At 42.1% G+C, this 21451-nt stretch overlaps 1 long non-coding RNA gene across 1 annotated transcript; it reads left to right on the top strand.

Annotated features, from left to right (window-relative positions):
• The first annotated feature begins 15995 nt into the window (after positions 1-15995).
• Positions 15996-20650, top strand: LOC142743547 (uncharacterized). Its single transcript, XR_012881581.1, has 3 exons — positions 15996-16086; positions 17876-17968; positions 20464-20650. It is a non-coding gene; the product is annotated as an uncharacterized LOC142743547 (long non-coding RNA).
• The last annotated feature ends 801 nt before the right edge of the window (positions 20651-21451 follow it).

Below are 21451 nucleotides of genomic sequence, written 5' to 3' on the forward strand. Positions count from 1 at the left end.
ATTGTGTTGTTGCCCCTAGCAACGATTTTCCACTTGGAGCAGCAAAAGTCCTTTTAAATAGGTGTATGTCTCTTTAAGACCGCGCCCGTATTCTCCACCATATGTGAGGGTTTAGCATCAGGAGAGGTTGGTACAGCGGTTTCTTTGTAGCCAGAGACAGGGACACCGTGCATTAAAAGTCATAACAGGGCTTTGCCTGTGTTTTTATTCTTGTCAAAGAAACAGCCTCTTGTACAACAAGGCAAAATACAAAATAAATCCTGCTCGTCTGAGCACTAACTAAACAAGATATTATCTAACTATACCAAGTGCCTTCCTACCAGGCACTGGACACAAAGTAACACAGGTCTTTACTCACATAGAATACAGGCTACTGCAGCCTTAGTAGTCTCCAGTCTGAGTCAGGGGTGAGACTCACACACACTGTGTCTGCACCTTTTATACACAGGCTACAGGTGCAGCTAATTGAGCAGCAGCCTTGTCCTACAAACAGAGATGGACTAGGGATTGTGGAACCCGCCCTGCCCTTCTCCAATCCAACTCCAGGCCCTTTTTCCGGCTTTTCCTTAAGCTAGAGCTTTCTATTGCAAGAACTACTCATTCCCTGGAGCCTAGGATACATATGACAGGATTCTAAGGGAAATGTACCTTCCCTCAATGACTTTACCTGTCACTGTCTCACAATATATATATATATATATATATATATATATATATATATATATATATAACACACTCCAAGATACGAGACAGCATTCCAATAGTAGTGAAAAATAGGATCACTTTAATCACCCCTTGCGACGTTTCAGCCCTACTCCATGGGGCCTTTCTCAAGCAAGGTCCCATGGAGTAGGGCTGAAACGTTGCAAGGGGTGATTAAAGTGATCCTATTTTTCACTACTATTGGAGTGCTGTCTCGTATCTAGGAGTGTGTTGGTTATTAGGGACACTAGTCGTATGGCTGAACGGGAACTTTTGCACCCTATACTGAAGGAACGCTGCTGCTTTTTCTTACAAATAAAATAGAACAAAATATGTATAAAAAATTACATTTTTTGTGATTTGTCTGCTCATAATTAAAATGAAAAATATGGAATTAATTAAACTAATCCAGAAAATGAAAGCCTCATAAGTCTTGTGAAAAAAACCAAAGTGAAAATAGTCGCGACATTCAAAGCGGTTGCAAAGATATTATTGTTTCAAGAAGTGCATATCATAAATGAAGAATTTGACCTGGACACAGGGGTATAAATGACACTTGGTCATGAAAGGGTTAAACACTATATAGAAATTGAGCCAAGAACGAAAGTAAATCTTAAGCCAGACCAAGGAACAAACGAAATATAGGAGCTGCATTGTAGCATAAACAAAAAAATGGTGGGTGCTATCTTGTCAAATCTTGACAAAAAACCTCAAGCAAGCATCAGACCACAACCCAAAGGAAAAAGCAGCACTCCAGTAATATAGAAAAATGTATTCTCCCAACATACAGGCAACGTTTCACCTTCCCATTGAAGGCATTGTAAAGCAATGAATGTATGTGCTCAGGGGCGTAGCTAAAGGCTCATGGACCCGGGTGCAAGAATTCAGCTTGGGCACCCCTACCCTTCCCCAACACCACCATCATCAGATCCCTGCGCGCACCTATGCCCAGACGCCTTGCCCAACAGCCCCCATAGTATAATGCCCCCACACAGTATAATGCCCTATAACGTATAATGCCCCCCCTATAACAGCCCCATACCGTATGATGCACCCCATATCAGCCCCCACAGTATAATGCCCCACATAGCTGCCCCCATACATTATAGTGCCCCCCATATCAGCCCTCATACAGTATAATGCCCCCCATATCAGCTCCCCATACAGTAAAATGCCCCCCATATGAGCTCCCCATACAGTATAATGCCCCTCCATAGCAGCTCTCCATACAGTATAATGCCTCCCATATCAGCTCCCCATACAGTATAATTCCCCCAATACAGTATAATTCCCCTCCATAGCAGCTCTCCATACAGTATAATGCCCCCATATGAGCTCCCCATACAGTGTAATGCCCCCATATCAGCTCCCCATACAGTATAATGCCCCCCATATGAGCTCCCCATATAGTATAATGCCCCCCATATGAGCTACCCATACAGTATAATGCCCCCAATATGAGCTACCCATACAGTATAATGCCCCCCAAATCAGCCCCCCATACAGTATAATTCCCACATATCAGCCCCCATGCAGTATAATGCCCCCCCCCCCGCAATATCAGCCCCCTACACAGTATAATGCCCCCATATGTGCATAATTGAAAAACATCATAATTACTTACCTATCCCCGTTCCTTTGCCTCCTCCGGTGTGTGCTTCGAGTGACTCAGCGCAGGCAGGCGCGATGATGTTGCTACATCCCGCCTGCCTGCGTCGAGCCGCTGATGGAACAGTGAATGCTGGATCAAGGAGACGTCAGCTCCTTGCTCCAGCATTGAATGAAACCGGGACCTCGGTGAGTGACTCGCGACCGCCCGGGGGTCTACACACGAATCCCCAGGGGGACGCAACCCACAGTGTATAACGTATTGTGTTGTATTGTTCAGTTTTCGGTGGAGAGAGGAGGGGGGGGCTGTAATTTAACAGGCCCCCAGTCTCCACTGCAAACAGCACAATGCAACACAATTGTAATAACGGGGTAGGGAGACAGACAGGTGAGCCCTAATCTACCCGCCACTCAGTCCCTGCCTACTTGCACGGCCCATCCTAGGCGACGGCATACAACTGGGCGACGGTCCCTACGCTCAATATGTGCACCACAGACAAACAGACAAGGGTACACAGAAGCTAAGGGAAATGGGGCAGTTGCCCACGGCAACACCGTGATCAACAGGCGTAGTGAGCGAGCCGAGTCAAACCAGGAGTGTACGAGGTACCAAACGCAGAGCAGGAGCGTAGTCAGTAAAGCCAGGGTCAAAATGAAGCAAGGTCAATAATAATAGCAGGAGCAGCAGAACCAGGATACAGGAAAGAATAACAGGCAGAGACAAGCAGGAAATTAAGGTATAAATAGACCGAGGGCAGGAGCTAGAACCGTCTGGCCAGGCTGTGATAGGTTCTCCTACTCCTGAGCCTACCAGCCTGAGTGGTAGCAGATCGAGTCACTCTATCAAACTTAGGAGCAAGTGCAGACTGATTAACCACGGGCGTCGACACAGAAGCTGTGTCTGGCAGATTCTTTACAGTACCCCCCCTTTTATGAGGGGCCACTGGACCCTTTCTAGGTGGACCTGGCTTATTGGGGAACCGAAGATGGAACCTTCTGAGCAATACCCCAGCGTGAACATCCTGGGCGGGTACCCAAGTCCTCTCCTCAGGCCCATATCCTCTCCAATGGACCAGGTACTGGAGGGAGCCTTGGACCATCCTGCTGTCCACAATATTGGCCACCTTGAATTCTACCCCTTCAGGGGTGAGAACAGGGACCGGAGGTTTCCTCGAGGTAGCCAAGAACGGGGAGGAGCATTTCAGCAGGGAGGCATGAAACACGTCATTTATTCGAAAAGACAGGGGTAACTCCAGTCGGAAGGAGACAGGGTTAAGGACTTCAATGACCTTGTACGGCCCTATATACCGGGGAGCAAATTTTTGGGACGGGACTTTAAGGCGCAAATTTTTTGAAGACAGCCACACCAGATCCCCGACCACAAACAAGGGGTTAGCAGAACGTCTTCTATCTGCCTGAGTCTTTTGTATGCTCTGGGACGCCTCTAGGTTCTTCTGAACCTGGGCCCAGACTGTGCACAGTTCCCGATGAACGACATCTACCTCGGGATTGTTGGAACCACCAGGTGAAAGGGAGGAGAACCGTGGATTAAACCCAAAATTACAGAAAAAGGGGAAGACCCCTGACGAGTTACTGACCCGGTTATTAAGGGAAAATTCGGCGAGGGAAATGAAGGAGACCCAATCATATTGACAGTCAGAGATGAAACACGTTAAATATTGTTCTAGAGACTGATTTTTTCCTCTCGGTTTGGCCATTAGTTTCGGGATGGAAGGCCGAGGAGAAGGACAGATCAATCTCCAACTTTTTACAGAAAGCTCTCCAAAACAATTAAACAAATTGTACCCCTCTGTCAGAAACAATATTGACAGGAACCCCATGGAGATGCAGGATGTGTTTGACAAACAAGGTAGCTATTGTCTTAGCATTGGGTAGTTTCTTGAGGGGCACAAAGTGGCACATCTTACTGAAGCGGTCTACTACAACCCACACCACCGACTTGCCTTGAGATGGAGGCAGATCGGTGATAAAATCCATGGAGATATGGGTCCAAGGTCTCTGGGGAATGGGCAAAGAACATAGTAAGCCCGCTGTTCGGGACCTGGGAGTCTTGGACCTAGCACAAACCTCACAAGCGATGACGTAGGCCTTAACGTCTTTAGGCAACCCAGGCCACCAATAGTTTCTGGCAAATTAATCAAATTCCACAGACATAATATTAGCAGAAGACCCTGAATCCACGAAGGCACTGCCGGTAGCAGACCTACCCTCAAAAGAGACCTGAAAGGGAAGCAAGATCTTATTAGGTTTCATATTTACGGGAAATACCTGTGCGCCCAAGTGACCTCCCCGATGGTCACTTAGGCGCGGAAGTTCTTCCGGCTGCCTATTCTTACGCCTAGGACAGTTGTTCACTTGATGCTTGTCATCCCCACAGTAGAAGCAGAGACCATTTTTCCTGCGGAGCTCTGTACGTTGTTGGGGAGACACGGAGGCCACGAGTTGCATTGGTTCATCCGAGTTTTCCATGGAAGAACGAAGCAACGGAACCTCGGGAGCCATCATGGGGAAGCCAGAGGAGAAAGCACAAAAACGTTCAAGTCGTCGTTCCCTGAGACGTTGGTCAAGACGTACCACTAAAGCCATAACCTGATCTAGAGAGTCTGAAGAGGGATAGCTAACTAACAGGTCTTTCAGGGCGTTCGACAGACCCAATCTAAACTGGCACCTCAAGGCAGGGTCATTCCACCGAAAAGCTACACACCACTTCCTAAAGTCAGAACAGTACTCCTCAACGGGTCTCTTACCCTGACGTAAGGTCACCAGCTCACTCTCGGCAAAGGCAGTCTAGTCAGTCTCGTCATATATGAGCCCGAGAGCAGAAAAAAAAAGATCAACAGAGGAAAGTTCAGGGGCCTCAGGAGCCAAGGAGGGTCCCGTCCTGGAGCCGGGACATAATTATACCCAATCGCTGGCTCTCAAAACCTGAGGAATGGGGCCTTAGACGGAAATAGAGCCTACAACTCTCCCGAAAGGAGAAAAAAGTCTTCCGGTCCCCTGATAACCGGTCAGGCAACTTGAGGTGGGGTTCAAGAGGTGAGGTGGGGGGCACTACCAGGGTAGCATCACGCTGGTTGCCCCTCTGAGCCAGGGCTTGGACCTGTAGGGAGAGGCCCTGCATTTGCTGAGCCAGGGTCTCAAGGGGGTCCATAGTTGTATCAGGGACCAGGATAGAAAAGGTATATGGGCCTGTGATTATGTAATGACGGGGTAGGGAGACAGACAGATGAGCCCTAATCTACTCGCCACTCAGTCCCTGCCTACTTGCATGGCCCGTCCTAGGCGACGGCGTACAACTGGGCGACGGTCCCTACGCTCAATATGTGCACGACAGACAAACAGACATGGGTACACAGAAGCTAAGGGAAATGGGGCAGTTGCCCACGGAACACCGTGAGCAACAGGCGTAGTGAACGAGCCGAGTCAAACCAGAAGTGTACGAGGTACCAAACGCAGAGCAGGAGCGTAGTCAGTAAAGCCAGGGTCAAAATGAAGCAAGGTCAATATTAATAGCAGGAGCAGCAGAGCCAGGAAACAGGAAAGAATCACAGGCAGAGACAAGCAGGAAATGAAGGTATAAATAGACCGAGGGCGGGAGCTAGAACCGTCTGGCCAGGCTGTGATAGGTTCTCCCACTCCTGAGCCTACCAGCCTGAGTGGTAGCAGATCGAGTCACTCTATCAGACTTAGGAGCAGGTGCAGACTGATTAACCACGGGCGTCGACACAGAAGCTGTGTCTGGCAGATCCTTTACAACAATGCATTACAAGGCAACACAATACATTATAAGCCAACACAATACAATACAACACAATACTTTACAATACATTACAAGACAACACAACACAACACATTACATTACAATGCAGACTCTGCAGCTAACCTGGAGTCCTCCGCACCTGTTCTTCCACTGCACTGGCTGGAAGACGTGTCACGTGACAACACGGTCACATGGTACACTAAGTGTACCATGTGACCGTAACCAGGAAGTGCTGGCTTCATGGCACAGAAAATAAATTTTTAACAAGCATGCTGTGTGGCAATGGGGGTCCGTGGGCCCCCCAGGCTTAGGGGCCCGGTCGCAACTGCGACCGCTGCGACCCCTATAGCTACGTCACTGTATGTGCTCAAAGCATTTATGTAGTGTGCAAAAATACAAACAGGCAATGTAAGATAATCAAACATGATTAATGTTATAGTGCAAAGTACAATCTGATATTACTGAAATAAAAATATTATAATTAGTACAAAAACATGTGAAAAACATGTGAGTAAATAATTTGATATAATATAGAAACATATATGACAATAACCACATTAAATACATAAATGTGTAGTATAGTGTCAATCATAATTACATAAGTTACAGCTGGCACTCACCCCCGAGTCGTCACGAACATCACACCCGTTATAACTATGGAATTTGAGGTAATGTATTATTACCGTCATGACACACCGAGATCTCAGCGTTGTAAGAAACCCACAGCGCATGCTCACATCGACTTCTCCAGATCTAACTAACAGCCAATCATATAGTAGATTGGTAAGAATCGTGAGAAGAATGTTACCTGACAGAGCGCATCATGCACGCATGCGTATTAGCTGAAATGAGACCATGATCACAATCTTGGAAAAGGTGAATTTAAATACCTGTCTATTGTACTGTTACGTCTATAATTGTGAAATTTATATTATTGAGATAACTGTTATAGTATCAACAGATATGTTGATTGGAAAGTAGTCCTAAATACCAGATAATCATTTATAAAAGAGAAATAAATGTCAAACGGCATCAGTAAAGAAGCACTATATCTTTGGTTCTCAAAACGGCCCAAATATCCCAGTATCATTAATGCGTTAGTATAAGACAGCACATAGCGATCTAAAAGGATCCCTATGCGCTGCCTAAATGAATGGAGAGGAGTGCATGACGCTGATTGGTCAGCGTCATACACTCCTCTGTACAAAGCCCACTTGGTCTAAAGTAAAAACACGCCCACTTGGGCATTAAGCAACTCATTAGCATAAATCTAAAATCGCTAATAAAGTGGTGAAAATAGATAGTTTTTTTTTAAATAAAAAGCATTACTGTCACCTACATTATAGCGCCAATCTCCTTATGTAAGAGATAGGGCACTTATAATGTGGTGACAGAGCCTCTTTAAAGGACATGTGTTGCCAGCAAAACATGTTATTTTTTTTTTAGTTAAACAGTTAGTGTATAGGTGATTAAACAATGTTCTAATTTTTTTTTTTTTTTTTCACGAGTCAGGAAATATTATAAATTGGATTCAATTTATAATATTTCCCAGCACTGGTCACTAGATGGAGCCATTCCCAAAATTGCAGCATTGCATGTGGTAAAGCAACCACATTGCTTTATGCTGCAAAATTGGGTAAAAATCCCTCGCTCTAGTGAGCTCTCAGAATCCCCCCCTCCTTTATCCTGGCTAGTGCCGGGAGAAATGAGGGGTTTGAACGGTCTAACCTCCTACACTGTGTGTCGCCATTTTTTGAGCTAACACACAGTGTAGAAGGTTTACATACACTAGTAAACACACACTGAAACACGAACATACATAGAAATCACTTACCTGCTCCAGTCGCCGCCGCTCCCTCCGCTCCATCCGCTCCGTCTGCTGCCGCTGCTCCATGTGCACAAGTCCGGAAGCCGCGACCGGAAGTAGTAATCTTACTGTCCGGCCGCGACTTCCGGTCCACAGGAAAATGGCGCCGGACGGCGCGCATTTCAAATTGAACTGTGTGGGAGCGGTGCATGCGCCGTTCCCACACAGCGGCGTACACGATAGTGGATGGAACGGGCCCCGTTCGCAGTCCCTATGGGACTGGAGCTGCCGTATTCCATGTCTGTATGTGTCGTTAATCGACACATACAGAAATGGAAAAAAAAATGGCAGCCCCCATAGGGAAGAAAAAGGTGTAAAAATAAAAAAAAGTAACACACAAACACACAAATTAATCCAAACTTTTTAATAAAGCACTAACATCTTTAACATATTAAAAAAAAAAATTTGGTGACACTGTTCCTTTAAGCCAGCACAAGCTTGTGCTGGCTTAATAAACCACAATTTTTTTCATGTATATATATATATATATATATATATATATATATATATACACTACCGTTCAAAAGTTTAGGGTCACTTAGACATTTCCTTATTTTTGAAAGAAAAGCACAGTTTTTTTCAATGAAGATAACATGCAATGAATCAGAAATACACTCTATACATTGTTAATGTGCTAAATGACTATTCTAGCTGCAAACGTCTGTTTTTTAATGAAATATCTACATAGGTGTATAGAGGCCCATTTCCAGCAACCATCACTCCAGTGTTCTAATGGTACATTGTGTTTGTTAACTGTGTTAGAAGGCTAATGGATGATTAGAAAACACTTGAAAACCCTTGTGCAATTATGCTAGCACCGCTGTAAATAGTTTTGCTGTTTAGAGGAGCTATAAAACTGACCTTCCTTTGAGCTAGTTGAGAATCTGGAGCATTACATTTGTGGGTTTGATTAAACTCTCAAAATTGCTAGAAAAAGAGAGCTTTCATGTGAAACTCGACAGTCTATTCTTGTTCTTAGAAATGAAGGCTATTCCATGCGAGAAATTGCCAAGAAACTGAAGATTTCCTACAACGGTGTGTACTACTCCCTTCAGGACAGCACAAACAGGCTCTAACCAGAGTAGAAAGAGAAGTGGGAGACCCCGGGAGAACTGAGCAACAAGTCAAGTCAAGTACATTAGAGTCTCTAGTTTGAGAAATAGACGCCTCACCGGTCCTCAACTGGCAGCTTCATTAAATAGTACCCGCAAAACGCCAGTGTCAACGTCTACAGTAAAGAGGCGACTCCGGGAAGAAATGCCTCCCGATCTGACCCCCTTAGACTTTTATCTTTGGGGTCATCTGAAGGCAATTGTCTATGCTGTGAAGATACGAGATGTGCAGCAACTGAAACTACGGATACTGGAAGCCTGTGCTAGCATTTCTTCTGCGGTGTTGCTATCAGTGTGTGAAGAGTGGGAGAAGAGGGTTGCATTGACAATCCAACACAATGGGCAGCACTTTGAACACATTTTATAAGTGGTCAGAAACTTGTAAATAACTCATGAAAGAATAAAGTAACGTTAAAATTAAGCATACCATTGTTTTTCTTGTGAAATTCTCGATAAGTTTGATGTGTCACATGACCCTCTTCCCATAGAAAAAACTAAAGTTGGATACAAAATGGCCGACTTCAAAATGGCCGCCATCGTCAACACCCAGCTTGAAAAGTTTCCCCCTCCCATATACTAATGTGCCACAAACAGGAAGTTAATATCACAAACCATTCCCATTTTATTTAGGTGTATCCATATAAATGGCCCACCCAGTATATATTTATTTGCATTGTGTACAGAGAAATAAGTATTTGATCCCTTTGGCAAACAAGACTTAATACTTGGTGGCAAAACCCTTGTTGGCAAGCACAGCAGTCAGATGTTTTTTGTAGTTGATGATGAGGTTTGCACACATGTTAGATGGAATTTTGGCCCACTCCTCTTTGCAGATCATCTGTAAATCATTAAGATTTCGAGGCTGTCGCTTGGCAACTCGGATCTTCAGCTCCCTCCATAAGTTTTCGATGGGATTAAGGTCTGGATACTGGCTAGGCCACTCCATGACCTTAATGTGCTTCTTTTTGAGCCACTCCTTTGTTGCCTTGGCTGTATGTTTCGGGTCATTGTCGTGCTGGAAGACCCAGCCACGAGCCATTTTTAATGTCCTGGTGGAGAGGAGGTTGTCACTCAGGATTTGACGGTACATGGCTCCATCCATTCTCCCATTGATGCGGTGAAGTAGTCCTGTGCCCTTAGCAGAGAAACACTCCCAAAACATAATGTTTCCACCTCCATGCTTGACAGTGGTGACGGTGTTCTTTGAGTCATAGGCAGTATTTCTCTTCCTCCAAACACGGCGAGTTGAGTTAATGCCAAAGAGCTCAATTTTAGTCTCATCTGACCACAGCACCTTCTCCCAATCACTCTCAGAATCATCCAGATGTTCATTTGCAAACTTCAGACGGGCCTGTACATGTGCCTTCTTGAGCAGGGGGACCTTGCGGGCACTGCAGGATTTTAATCCATTACGGCGTAATGTGTTACCAATGGTTTTCTTGGTGACTGTGGTCCCAGCTGCCTTGAGATCATTAACAACTTCCCCCGTGTAGTTTTCGGCTGAGCTCTCATCTTCCTCAGGATCAAGGATACCCCACGAGGTGAGATTTTGCATGGAGCCCCAGATCGGTGTCGATTGACAGTCATTTTGTATGTCTTCCATTTTCTTACTATTGCACCAACAGTTGTCTCCTTCTCACCCAGCGTCTTACTTATGGTTTTGTAGCCCATTCCAGCCTTGTGCAGGTCTATAATCTTGTCCCTGACATACTTAGAAAGCTCTTTGGTCTTGCCCATGTTGTAGAGGTTAGAGTCAGACTGATTAATTGAGTCTGTGGACAGGAGTCTTTTATACAGGTAACCATGTAAGACAGCTGTCTTTAATGCAGGCACCAAGTTGATTTGGAGCGTGTAACTGGACTGGAGGAGGCTGAACTCTTAATGGTTGGTAGGGGATCAAATACTTATTTCTCTGTGCACAATGCAAATAAATATATATAATTTTGACTATGTGATTTTCTGTTTTTTTTTTAAATATAATCTATCTCTCACTGGTAAAATTAACCTAGCCTAAAAATTCTAGACTGTTCATGTCTTTGACAGTGGGCAAACTTACAAAATCAGCAAGGGATCAAATACTTATTTCCTTCACTGTATGACTTTTCATGTTAATTTATAATCAGAGCGTCTCTATCCCTACAGAGCTTGACATCTACAGGTCTTCAGCTGTGTGAGGGCTCATTTGTTGCGGGACAATCTGTAGTTTTCATTGCTACCATTTTGGGGTACACACGATTTTTTGATCACTTTTTACATTTTTTTTTTGCAAGCAAGGTGACCAAAATCCAGCAATTCTGACAATGTATTTTTCATGGTGTTCACTGCGGGCTATTAATGACATTTTTACTTTACTCTGTGGGCCGATACGATAACGGCAATACCAAATGTAGAATTTTTTTACGTTTTGCAGCGTTTGCACAATAAAACCACTTTTTTTATTTTCTTTATTTTTTGTGTCACCATATACTGAGAGTCATAACTTTTTTTATTTTTCTGTCAAAAAGCTGTGTAAGGGCTTGTTTTTTGCAGGACCGGTTGTAGTTTTCATTGGTACTATTTTGGGGTGCATGCGACTTTTTGATCACTTTTTATTCCATGTTTTGGGAGGGGTGGTGATAAAAAAATAGCGATTCTGGCATTGTTTTTTATTTCTTTTTTTTTCGGTGTCCACCGTGCGGGAAAAATAACATTATAGCTTTATAGTTTGGGTCGTTACGGATACAGTGATGTCAAATATGTGTACGGTTTTTTAACGTTTTCATTTTTTTCTTATAATAAAATAGTTATTATAGGATAAAAGACAGTGTTTGTTTTTATTAACTTGAAACTTTTATTTGTACACTTTTATTCAACTTTTTATTAACTTTTTTCAAGTTTTTTTATGTCCCACTAGCGGACTTGAGGGCCTGCACCTTTGATCTTTACCCTAATACATTGCACATTGCACTACCCACACAGAGCAATGCATCAAAGCTGTTAGTCATTCACTGACAGAAAGCCTATTAGGTCCCGTCTCTGGGCGGGGCCTAATAGGCTATCATATGTGGCAGACCATGAGGCCATTGTTAGGCCTATGGTTGCCATAGTAATGATCAGCAGCTTCACGATCACATTGTGTTGAAGCCGATTGCTACAAACCACTAAGATGCCGCGATCGCATTTGATCGTGGCATCTAAGGGCGGGACCTAGCAGGCTCCGTACTTGGCAGACAGGAGGCCATTGTCAGGCCTCCGGTCTGCCAGAACAGCCATCAGAACCCAGTGATTGGCATTGCGGGGTTTCCGATCCGCTATGAAACACCATAGATGCAGCGCTCGCTTTTGAGCGCTGCATCTAAGGAGTTATTTGGCCAGGTCGGAGGCTAGCTATGGTCCTGGCCATGCAGCAGTGTGTCAGCTGTAATATACACCTGACGCCCGCTGGTGATGGTGCGGGCTTAGCTTCTGAGGCAGCATCAGCTACACAATGTATCAGTACGCTGTGATGCGTTAAGTTTTTAATGATAACAACATACTATTACATTGGATGTCGTTAAGGGGTTAAAGAGGGCCTGTCAGTGCTCCGGACATGTTTGTTTTAGTAAATACTTGTATTCTTTGTGAAATAACAATGCTGGAACATATTTTGTTAGAACTCTGGATTGTACCGTTCCTCTGTTATTCCTCCTTGAAATGTATGACAAAAATCGACATCTGGATGTTACCATTCCCCTTATTGATGGAGCATGTCTCTGCACAATCTGACATTGTGAGCACTGATTGGACAATGTCAGAGTGTGTAGGGACGCACCCCATTGACAAGGAGAATGGTCATCTCCAAGTTGTCAGTTTATCTATACATTTCCAGGTAGAATAACAGAGGGACAGCCCAATGTAGTGTTCTATGAGAAGATGCTCCAGAATAGTTATTTTATGGGGAATGTGAATATTTATTAAAACAGACATGTTCTCGTTAAAGTAGTTTTCTTACCCTAAGTATAGGCCATAAGTGTGTAATTGGTGGGTCTCACCCCAGAAACCCCAACAATTAACAGAATGACACTGCAATACTGACAAAGTAATCCTCTTGTCCAATATGACTGTGTCATCCCTATTCACTTGAATTAGTTTAAGCTGCAGTACCAGACAACCTGGAAGGGGTTTTAGGATAGGTCATCAATCTTTAATGGGTAAGGATCTGATTCCTGAGACCACCACTGATCCCGCATTGATGATCTATCCTAAGGAGGCCAATAATGATAACGTTTGGAAAACAAATTGAAATGATTGGGTAGTGCATGACACAGGAGGTGTTCCTGAAATCTTTATGTCATGCACTGCCCCCTCTGGCCCTATGGAACAAAATATAAGAAAGAGTATATATTTCACCATGAATGTTTCTCTAAGTTTGAGACAAAGTCAACTATACAGAAGCAGAACAAAATACTATAAATACCTGTCAACTTTCTTAGCATTTGGTCATTATGAATTAAAAAAAATATTAAATATTTGATCAGACATTAAATTAGTGAACAGGTGAATACTAAAGGTCCTTAGTTGATGTAGAGAAATCAATAATGAATGTTTGATAAGGTAATTGGAGAGAAAATAGGAACTAACAACAACTACATATCTTTTTAAAGATACCAGCAATGACTTTCAAATAACACAGCATCCAAAAGGAGTCATATAGATTGAATTTGCGGGGGAGCGGTGGTTGGGGAGTAGGTCGGTGTTGAAGGGGGCACAAATACTTTTTATAAACTTTTAAGCCACATATGTAAACTGAAATGGTGTTAAGGATGAAAGGGCATATTGACAGTGTGTTGACAGCATAGACTGTGTTATCTCCTTCAAAACTGAGTTACCACTGTAACCTTTCCAGCTGTCTTATGAAAGACATAGTATGACATACACGCCTAGGGAGAACATAGGGACCTATTGAAAGGGGACATAAAGAATTGTTCTATTATTCAGCACGGTTATCACTTCTCTTAATAAATCCCCTGGACAGGAGACATAAAGCTATCATTTGTGATTTGAAACCCGTATTAAAGCTGTCAAAAGAGCCTTTAAAAGAAGCAATTTCAGCAATATTATTTCATCTTTCTCTAATAACGAGCACTTCCCTATAAAGAGAAAAAAATACATTAGTGTAGAATCATTAGTTTAAGCAAATGCAGGTGAACTTCTTTCCTGGGCAATTTTAAGCAAATGTCTTTAAATGGTATAATTCCAATTAAACATAATTTTGATGCAATGCATTCATTATGTGTTAAATATTCACAAAGCCATTTATGTTTGATTTCCCTGGTTATATTTCCTTGTTCCGTAGGGAAAACACTTATTCTAGTTAGAAGTGCCTGTGTTTACACTAAAAATAATGCAGGATATTTCTAATCTAATAATGTAACTTTATAATACTCGGAAAAGTATAATAAAATAATGATTAATCAATGCTGTTCAAGATAATTATTACTCTACTTTGCATTCTAGATGAGAAACGACTGAAAAGCACCCAGAAGAACATTCAATTAATGCTTTGTAGAGAATTGTAAAAGTTGAATACACTCTTATTACTTGAAGAGTGCTAGAATGTTTAGATGCCTTTAGCAGCAGCCTCTTAGCTTTCCCAATTACAGGTAGGCTTTCTTGCCCCTGGGTGTATTTGTTTAAATGAAAAAGACATTTCATTTTTTTTTTTACTTTTATGCCTACTATGCTATTACCATGAAATGTAATTGTATTGTTTTCTTCATATCTCCACATAGTAAACGCAAGCCAATATTAATCTTCTGTAAAAAATATACTCTAATGTTATATTCAATTGAAACTTGACCTTGAAGTTACATTTAAAATATAAAATCAATGGAGGAGGTCATTATATTATCATAATTATTCCTAAAATGGGGCAGATATGTTTGGAAACTGCTGATAATACATTTTCTTAAGATGAACTTTAACATGTCTCCCAGGCACATTTTCACTTTAAGTGAATATCCACCCTTGAACACCATTGCTTTTTTAATATCAGTAGGTCGAAAATTCAGAGCTAATTAATTTCTTAATTAATCTTTATCGCAGTTGGAGTTTTTTTTTCTCAATACATAGCTCCTGTATATCCATAGATAAAACTCTGGCTGCTTTCAGCCATCACCAGAGAAAGCTTAGGATCTTATTGCACAGACTTATAAACTGATCTCAATAATAAAACAGTATGCAGTAAGCTCCTGGGCTTCTCCTAGAGGCAGTTGCAGGCAGCCATAAATGTATTATTTAACTACTTGTCTCTGCATAGGATTTAAAGTTCTATATCAGAAAAGCAGAGCTCTGACCATTATAAAGATATGTAAAGAAATGTATCAACACAAAATGTTGGCTCTAAAAATTAAATTTTAAGTCTGCGTATACTTTCAAAAAACGTGTGACATGTCAGAAATTTTGATTGTTGGGGGTCTGAGTACGGAGACCCCCACATATTGCGAAAATGAAGTGGCAGAAGTGCTCAGATGAGCGCTATGCCGCTTCGTATCTGCTCAACTTTCCTCAGAAAGTTGAGCGAGTGGTGTACGGGCTCAATAGAAAGTCTATGAGTCATACACTGCTCGCTCGGTTTTCTGTGCAAAGCCGAGCAGAAACGAAGCGGCACAGCACTTATCTGAGCACTTCTGCCACTTCGTTTTAGCAATCGGTGGGGGTCTCATTGCTCAGAAACTTGCAAGCTAAGAAAGATTGAGTGACCATGAGGACTATATCATTATGTTTGTTAACATTTGCACATTCATACAGTGTGCTGCTCATAGGCGTAATGTTATAGATTGACATTTGTGCGCTATTTTCTATGCAAGTAATTAGTGCTCCAGGTGCCATCTAGTGGCCAGTGTTGGTAATTTCCTCCTTTGTGTAATTTCTTGTTTACCGCACCCATGAGAAGGTGAAAAGCATTCTGGGAAGAAGAAGCACAGTCTCTTCTATATCTGCTCAGAGAGAGGACCATTTTGATTCATTCCATCCTTCTTGTCATCGTAGCATAGTCAGTAAGCAGATAGATGGTTTATATTACTGGCTATCAGCAGCCACAGGAATACTGTTAGGACAGTATTCACTCTGTTACATGGGACTGTAATATATCAGTTGGTGTAGTTGTGAAGCTCGGCCTAGCCTCATGGTCGGCCATGTATGGTCCTATACTGTATTTGTACTGCCATACACTGTTCATACTGTACTATAACTGTTATCTCTACTGTTTATTTGCAGATAGGCTTAATATATGTCAGCCTGTTACCTGTATATGTAGTACATTTATTCAATGTGCCTTGTTCTTATGTATTGCTGTAATCTAATTGCATGTATATTCTTGTTTGTTCCTCAGTTTTACCCTAATCCTATGACCAGTTAATAAAGCTACAGACTTTCAACCAGTCTCATTTATTGGCTAGTAGGAAGGTGTTTAGCTGCCTGTCGAGCTCCACATAGACCCTGGAGGTGCGTGAAGTGGGGGCAGGACATACAGTACTATTGGTAGACATGCATATGTAAGCTTAGAAGCCAAAGTTGCAGGTATAGGGGGGCATCTTGGCCCTGGTGTCAGATGTTGGATAATGGACTGAAATTAAGGTATGAGGTACATGTACAGGGTTGAAAGACAGTTCTCCGGGCAGGATGGTAAGAAACTAGCCACAACACGATATGGAGGTAACACTGGTTTGAAAAGACAACAACAGAGATAGAGAGGAAATAAACAAGTCACGCAACAGATAAGCAAGGTGGCAATTGATGACAAAGGGGTTTACATGCTAGAAACAGAGGCTGGGTAAATCTTTCATCTATTTAAATGAATAAATAAATATTTTTTTTTTATTAAAGATTTGCAACCATTGTGTCTCCAAAATGTCAACTACAAATCAACATTATTTGCCTCAAATCTAGAACCTTGTGATTTGATTCTACTATCTCTACAGATGGACAAAACCTTTCTTCAGCACTGATTCTCTAGAATGCAAATGACTCTTAGTCCCTACAAATTTCACGCAACTAAATAGTTTTTATCATCTCTAATAGGCATAATTGACAAGTAAAAATATTTCTATAGCATTAAAGTTAAAACAAAGCTGAAGGTGGCAAACCTAACAATTTGTTTTTGTTTCTTGTAAAAAGCCCCCTTTTATCCCATTCAACAAAATCAATTAAATCCAAGATCTTGTAAAGAATGAGACATGTATGTTGGAAATCAGCCCATTACTTGCGTCTCTGTGTTTGCACAGCTACTGAATAAGAGAAACACTCTCCCTTGGCGGGCACAACGTTTTCTTGTATACTAATAGTATTTGAAGCAATAACAGTTATTTTACCAATAAATACATATATTTGCTTTTGTTCTGCTCTATAGTTGTAAACTCAAGCAACCTTTAATGAAATCTCATTAAATTTACCACCCATATGGTAATCCCTTCATTACTAGAAAGCAGGGGAAGATACTGTTGGAAGGTTAAGTCACTCTTTTGCTACAGTCCTTTATTTATATTTGTAAAAAATTCAGTCATTTTTATTGTAAACCTAGAAAAAATGACTGTAAGAGATTTTATATAGAAAGTTATAATCCGAGGCGTAGCTTAAATATACTGGAGCAAAATGTTTGCAAGTACCCACCCACAACCATCAGGTACAGTTGTGTGAAATTACTTTATATTATATTGGTGCTTTATGCAATATAAAGAAGTAAAATTGCTCTGTCTATAGCTACAATATTGTGTTATTATACACTTTCTGAGCTTACCATATTCCCTTGATCCTACTGCTTTATTTTCTCACCTCGTCTTGTTCCAGGGGTGGATTTCCTCAACAAAAAGGCATCCCTCCTCTATCCAGCGATGCCATGTGGCTTGCAACTACTTTTTCCTGCTTCCAGCAGGATGCTGGGTAAGTTTGCCATGGAAACCGATGCCCGCCGATGATATCAGGCCTGGTGACTTATTTAAAGAGGAATCCAGCAGGCATCTCATGCCTATATACTGATGTACTTCCTTATGTTTTGTATTGTTTCTGACTTTAATCTTAACCCTTACACCTCATGCACATGACCGTGTGCTCCAGCCGAGTCCCGTCAGTGATCCGAGGAAAGATAGTACATGTTCTATCTTTCCTCGGATGGGTGACTCGGATAATTTTTAAAGCGAACGGGTCCGTGAAGACTATCGGGTTCCACTCGGATGCCGTCAAAAGCGGCCAGAGTGGCACAACGGTCGTGTGCATGAGGTGTAACTTAAACCCTGGTCATGGCCTTGTTACTGGACTACATTTCCATCTCATTCCTTCGGACTTGTTGCCTGGTACCTTTTGTTCTATCCTTGTGTCTGACCCCTGGCCTGTCCGAGTCTCACTCTTTGTTGACAACTCTTGACTCTGCTCTTGACTGCGCTTAAACTTCCCTCAGTGCACCTGCTTCCAATAATGGGAAGGCAACCAATAAAGTTCATACCTAATAGTGGGGATTAAGGGTAAAGCATTAGAAGATTCCTTAGACTCGACACCCCATATTAGCCTGAGATTACGACTCAAATGATCCACTACGATCACTACATAAAAAAAGTCTTCAGTGTTCCTGAATTAAAGAATTTCTGCAAATAAGAGTGTGACAAAATTCACCCACAGTGATGTGAAAATCTGATCTCCATTTACCAGAAGTGTTTGGTTGCAGTTGTTGTTGGTAAAGGTGCTACAATCAGGTATTAAGTTCAAGGTTACAATTACTTTTTCACCTTTGTAATATAGGTGTTGGATAACTTTTTCCTTCAACAAATTATATAATTTATAATTAAGTTCTACCATTTTCTAATATACTTTCTTCATCAATTCCTTATGGATTTCAAGATATATATTTTTTCCCAATATACTTTCTGTATCAATTCTTCAAAAGTTTTCAAGATCTTTGTTTGCAGTTATTACTTCCAGTGGGTAAAAACCTGTCCTGGACATGTAATGGACATGCAGGTACAGGACTGATTACAAGACATAGCTCCGATTACGGTACTGTAACGAGCCGTACACCTGTGTCATCATCTCATGACAAGGACAGACGTTATCCACTGGAGGTAAATATGGAAAGTTCCTATTGAATGACTGTAAGCACAGAACTTTAAAACTGGGAAGAATTCATACAGAAAGTATTTTTGACATTTTTATAACTTTTTATTGAACCTTTATTTGCTGAAACCGAAATGCCCCTTTAAGAAATGTATGTTGCTTTTACTCAGGTGGCCTTTGTTCTATATTAAAATTTTACTTGAAGATCTGAAACATACAAATGAAACAAAAACAAAAAAAATAGAAGAAATCAAGAATGAAGAAAATACTTGTTCATTGCGCTGCATATTATATGACATTAGTAGCCACCAGATGAAAAACATGTATACTACAGTAGTTGTTAGAAACTACATGTTATTAGACATTAATCCCTGAAGAGACTTCTGATATCTAATCTTTAAAAAGTGCTTCTGAATTGGTTTTGCTGTGTAAATATCCAATGGGTTCTGTGCACGTTGAAGACTTGGACAGATATAAACATCTGTCAGTTCATACAACCAGCTGAATATTCATATATGGAGATCATCACAGTGAGACGATGCAGAGTTAGAGTTATTAATCTTTTCTTGCCATTAAATAGATAATGTAATTTGAAGTAATGTATACACCAGAAGCCTGCATTCACTTACCACACCAGTTTTCTGGCATAGAAATGTCTCAAATGGCGCAAAAGTTACAATTTGCGGTAGAACTTGTGACTTTTTTCACGTTTCCGCCACTCATGGCACTTTTCTATAAAGTGGGTGGAGCTTAGTTGGACCACCATCAGCCTGACAAATTTACTATCATTTATGCCAGAGACTGGTGTAAATTATAAGCAAATCTACTCCAGCTAATAGCTGGCGTAGATTTGACTTTCTGGTGAATGGCCAGAGATCCACCTCATTCATTAAGAGGCGTGGACCTCTTAATAAATTAGACACATCTTACTCTAACGATCTTTAATGTAAGTGTAGCGTCCATGGCCGCGGGCCGTTGGGTTCACTCACCTCCCGACGCCCGCATCCATGGATCTGTGAGCGGTGGTCCCCATCTCCTTCCTAGGAGACGCCAGCGCCCACTTCCACTGTGTCCCGTAGGGTGCGCACACACGCTCGTGCCCGCTCTTAAAGGGCCAGCGCGTGTACATGAAAATAATCATCATCATCAATCCACATGATTTCCTGGTCTATAAGAAGACCCCAGCCCTTCTGATCCTTGCCTAAGCGTTGTTAGTATATCCCAAGTCTGTCTTGCAAATTGTCCCTTAGTGTTTCCCGTTCCAGTTGTTACCCATGCCCTGTTACCTGTTCATGTATCCCGTGCTGTGTTCTTGTTCCTCTGCCTTCTAGTGTTGGAGCCGTGTCCTACTGCATCTGCTGTCGTTTGCCACGTCCAGTGTCTTCTGCGACGTCCAATTCCAATGTCTTCTGCCAAGTCCAGTGTCTTCTGCCACATCTTGTACTTCCCGCCACGTCTGGCGCAACCTGCTGCACCGACCTCTATCCATGCTGAAGCCACAGCCACTGTCTGGACTAGTTCAGGTACCTGAGTGTTACGAACTGCTATAGACTTTTGTATAGACTGAGACCTGGTCAGCTGCCTCTCCGCTACGGCGGAGCGGCCTAGTGGGTCCACACACCCTGTGACCGTGACAGTAAGACTGGCTTATAAAACGGCAGTCTTAATAAATCCCCATCATTGTGTTTTGTTTTTCCAGGTAGTGCACGAGAAGGAGGCCCGCAGGGGGCCTTTGATCCCCTCAGGCTACGGCAGCGCAGTATACAAAGCCCTGACACCGGATAGTTACATAGGTTGAAAAAAAACACAGGTCCATCAAGTTCAACCTTTCTCAATAAATTACACGTCATTCATTACTTGATTAATTATAATCCTCAATGCCATTAGTCAGTAAATAATCATCTAGCCTTTTTTTTTAAATGCTGACATTGTATCTGCCATTACTATCTCTTGGGGTAGGACATTCTATAGTTTGACTACTCTAACTGTAAAAACTCTTTCCTATATTGATGTCTGGAACATCTTTCTTCCACACGCAATGAATGTCCCCTGGTCCTTTGTAGAGAACCTTGTAAGGAACAGATTATGTGCTAGTTCTTGGTAGAGACCACACATATATTTATACATGTTAATAAGATCACCTCTAAGACATATTTTTTCCAAGCTGAACAAGCCCAATTTCTCTAGCTTTTCATTGAAAGTGACAACCCCCATTTAATAATCAAGTTGCCGTCTTTTGAACCCTCTCCAGTTCTCCCATATCCTTTTTACAACGTTGGGCCCAAAACGGAATTCCATATTCAAGCTGTGGCCTTAGAA

This window comes from Rhinoderma darwinii, chromosome 1, assembly GCF_050947455.1.
Source record: "Rhinoderma darwinii isolate aRhiDar2 chromosome 1, aRhiDar2.hap1, whole genome shotgun sequence".
NCBI lineage: Eukaryota > Metazoa > Chordata > Amphibia > Anura > Rhinodermatidae > Rhinoderma > Rhinoderma darwinii.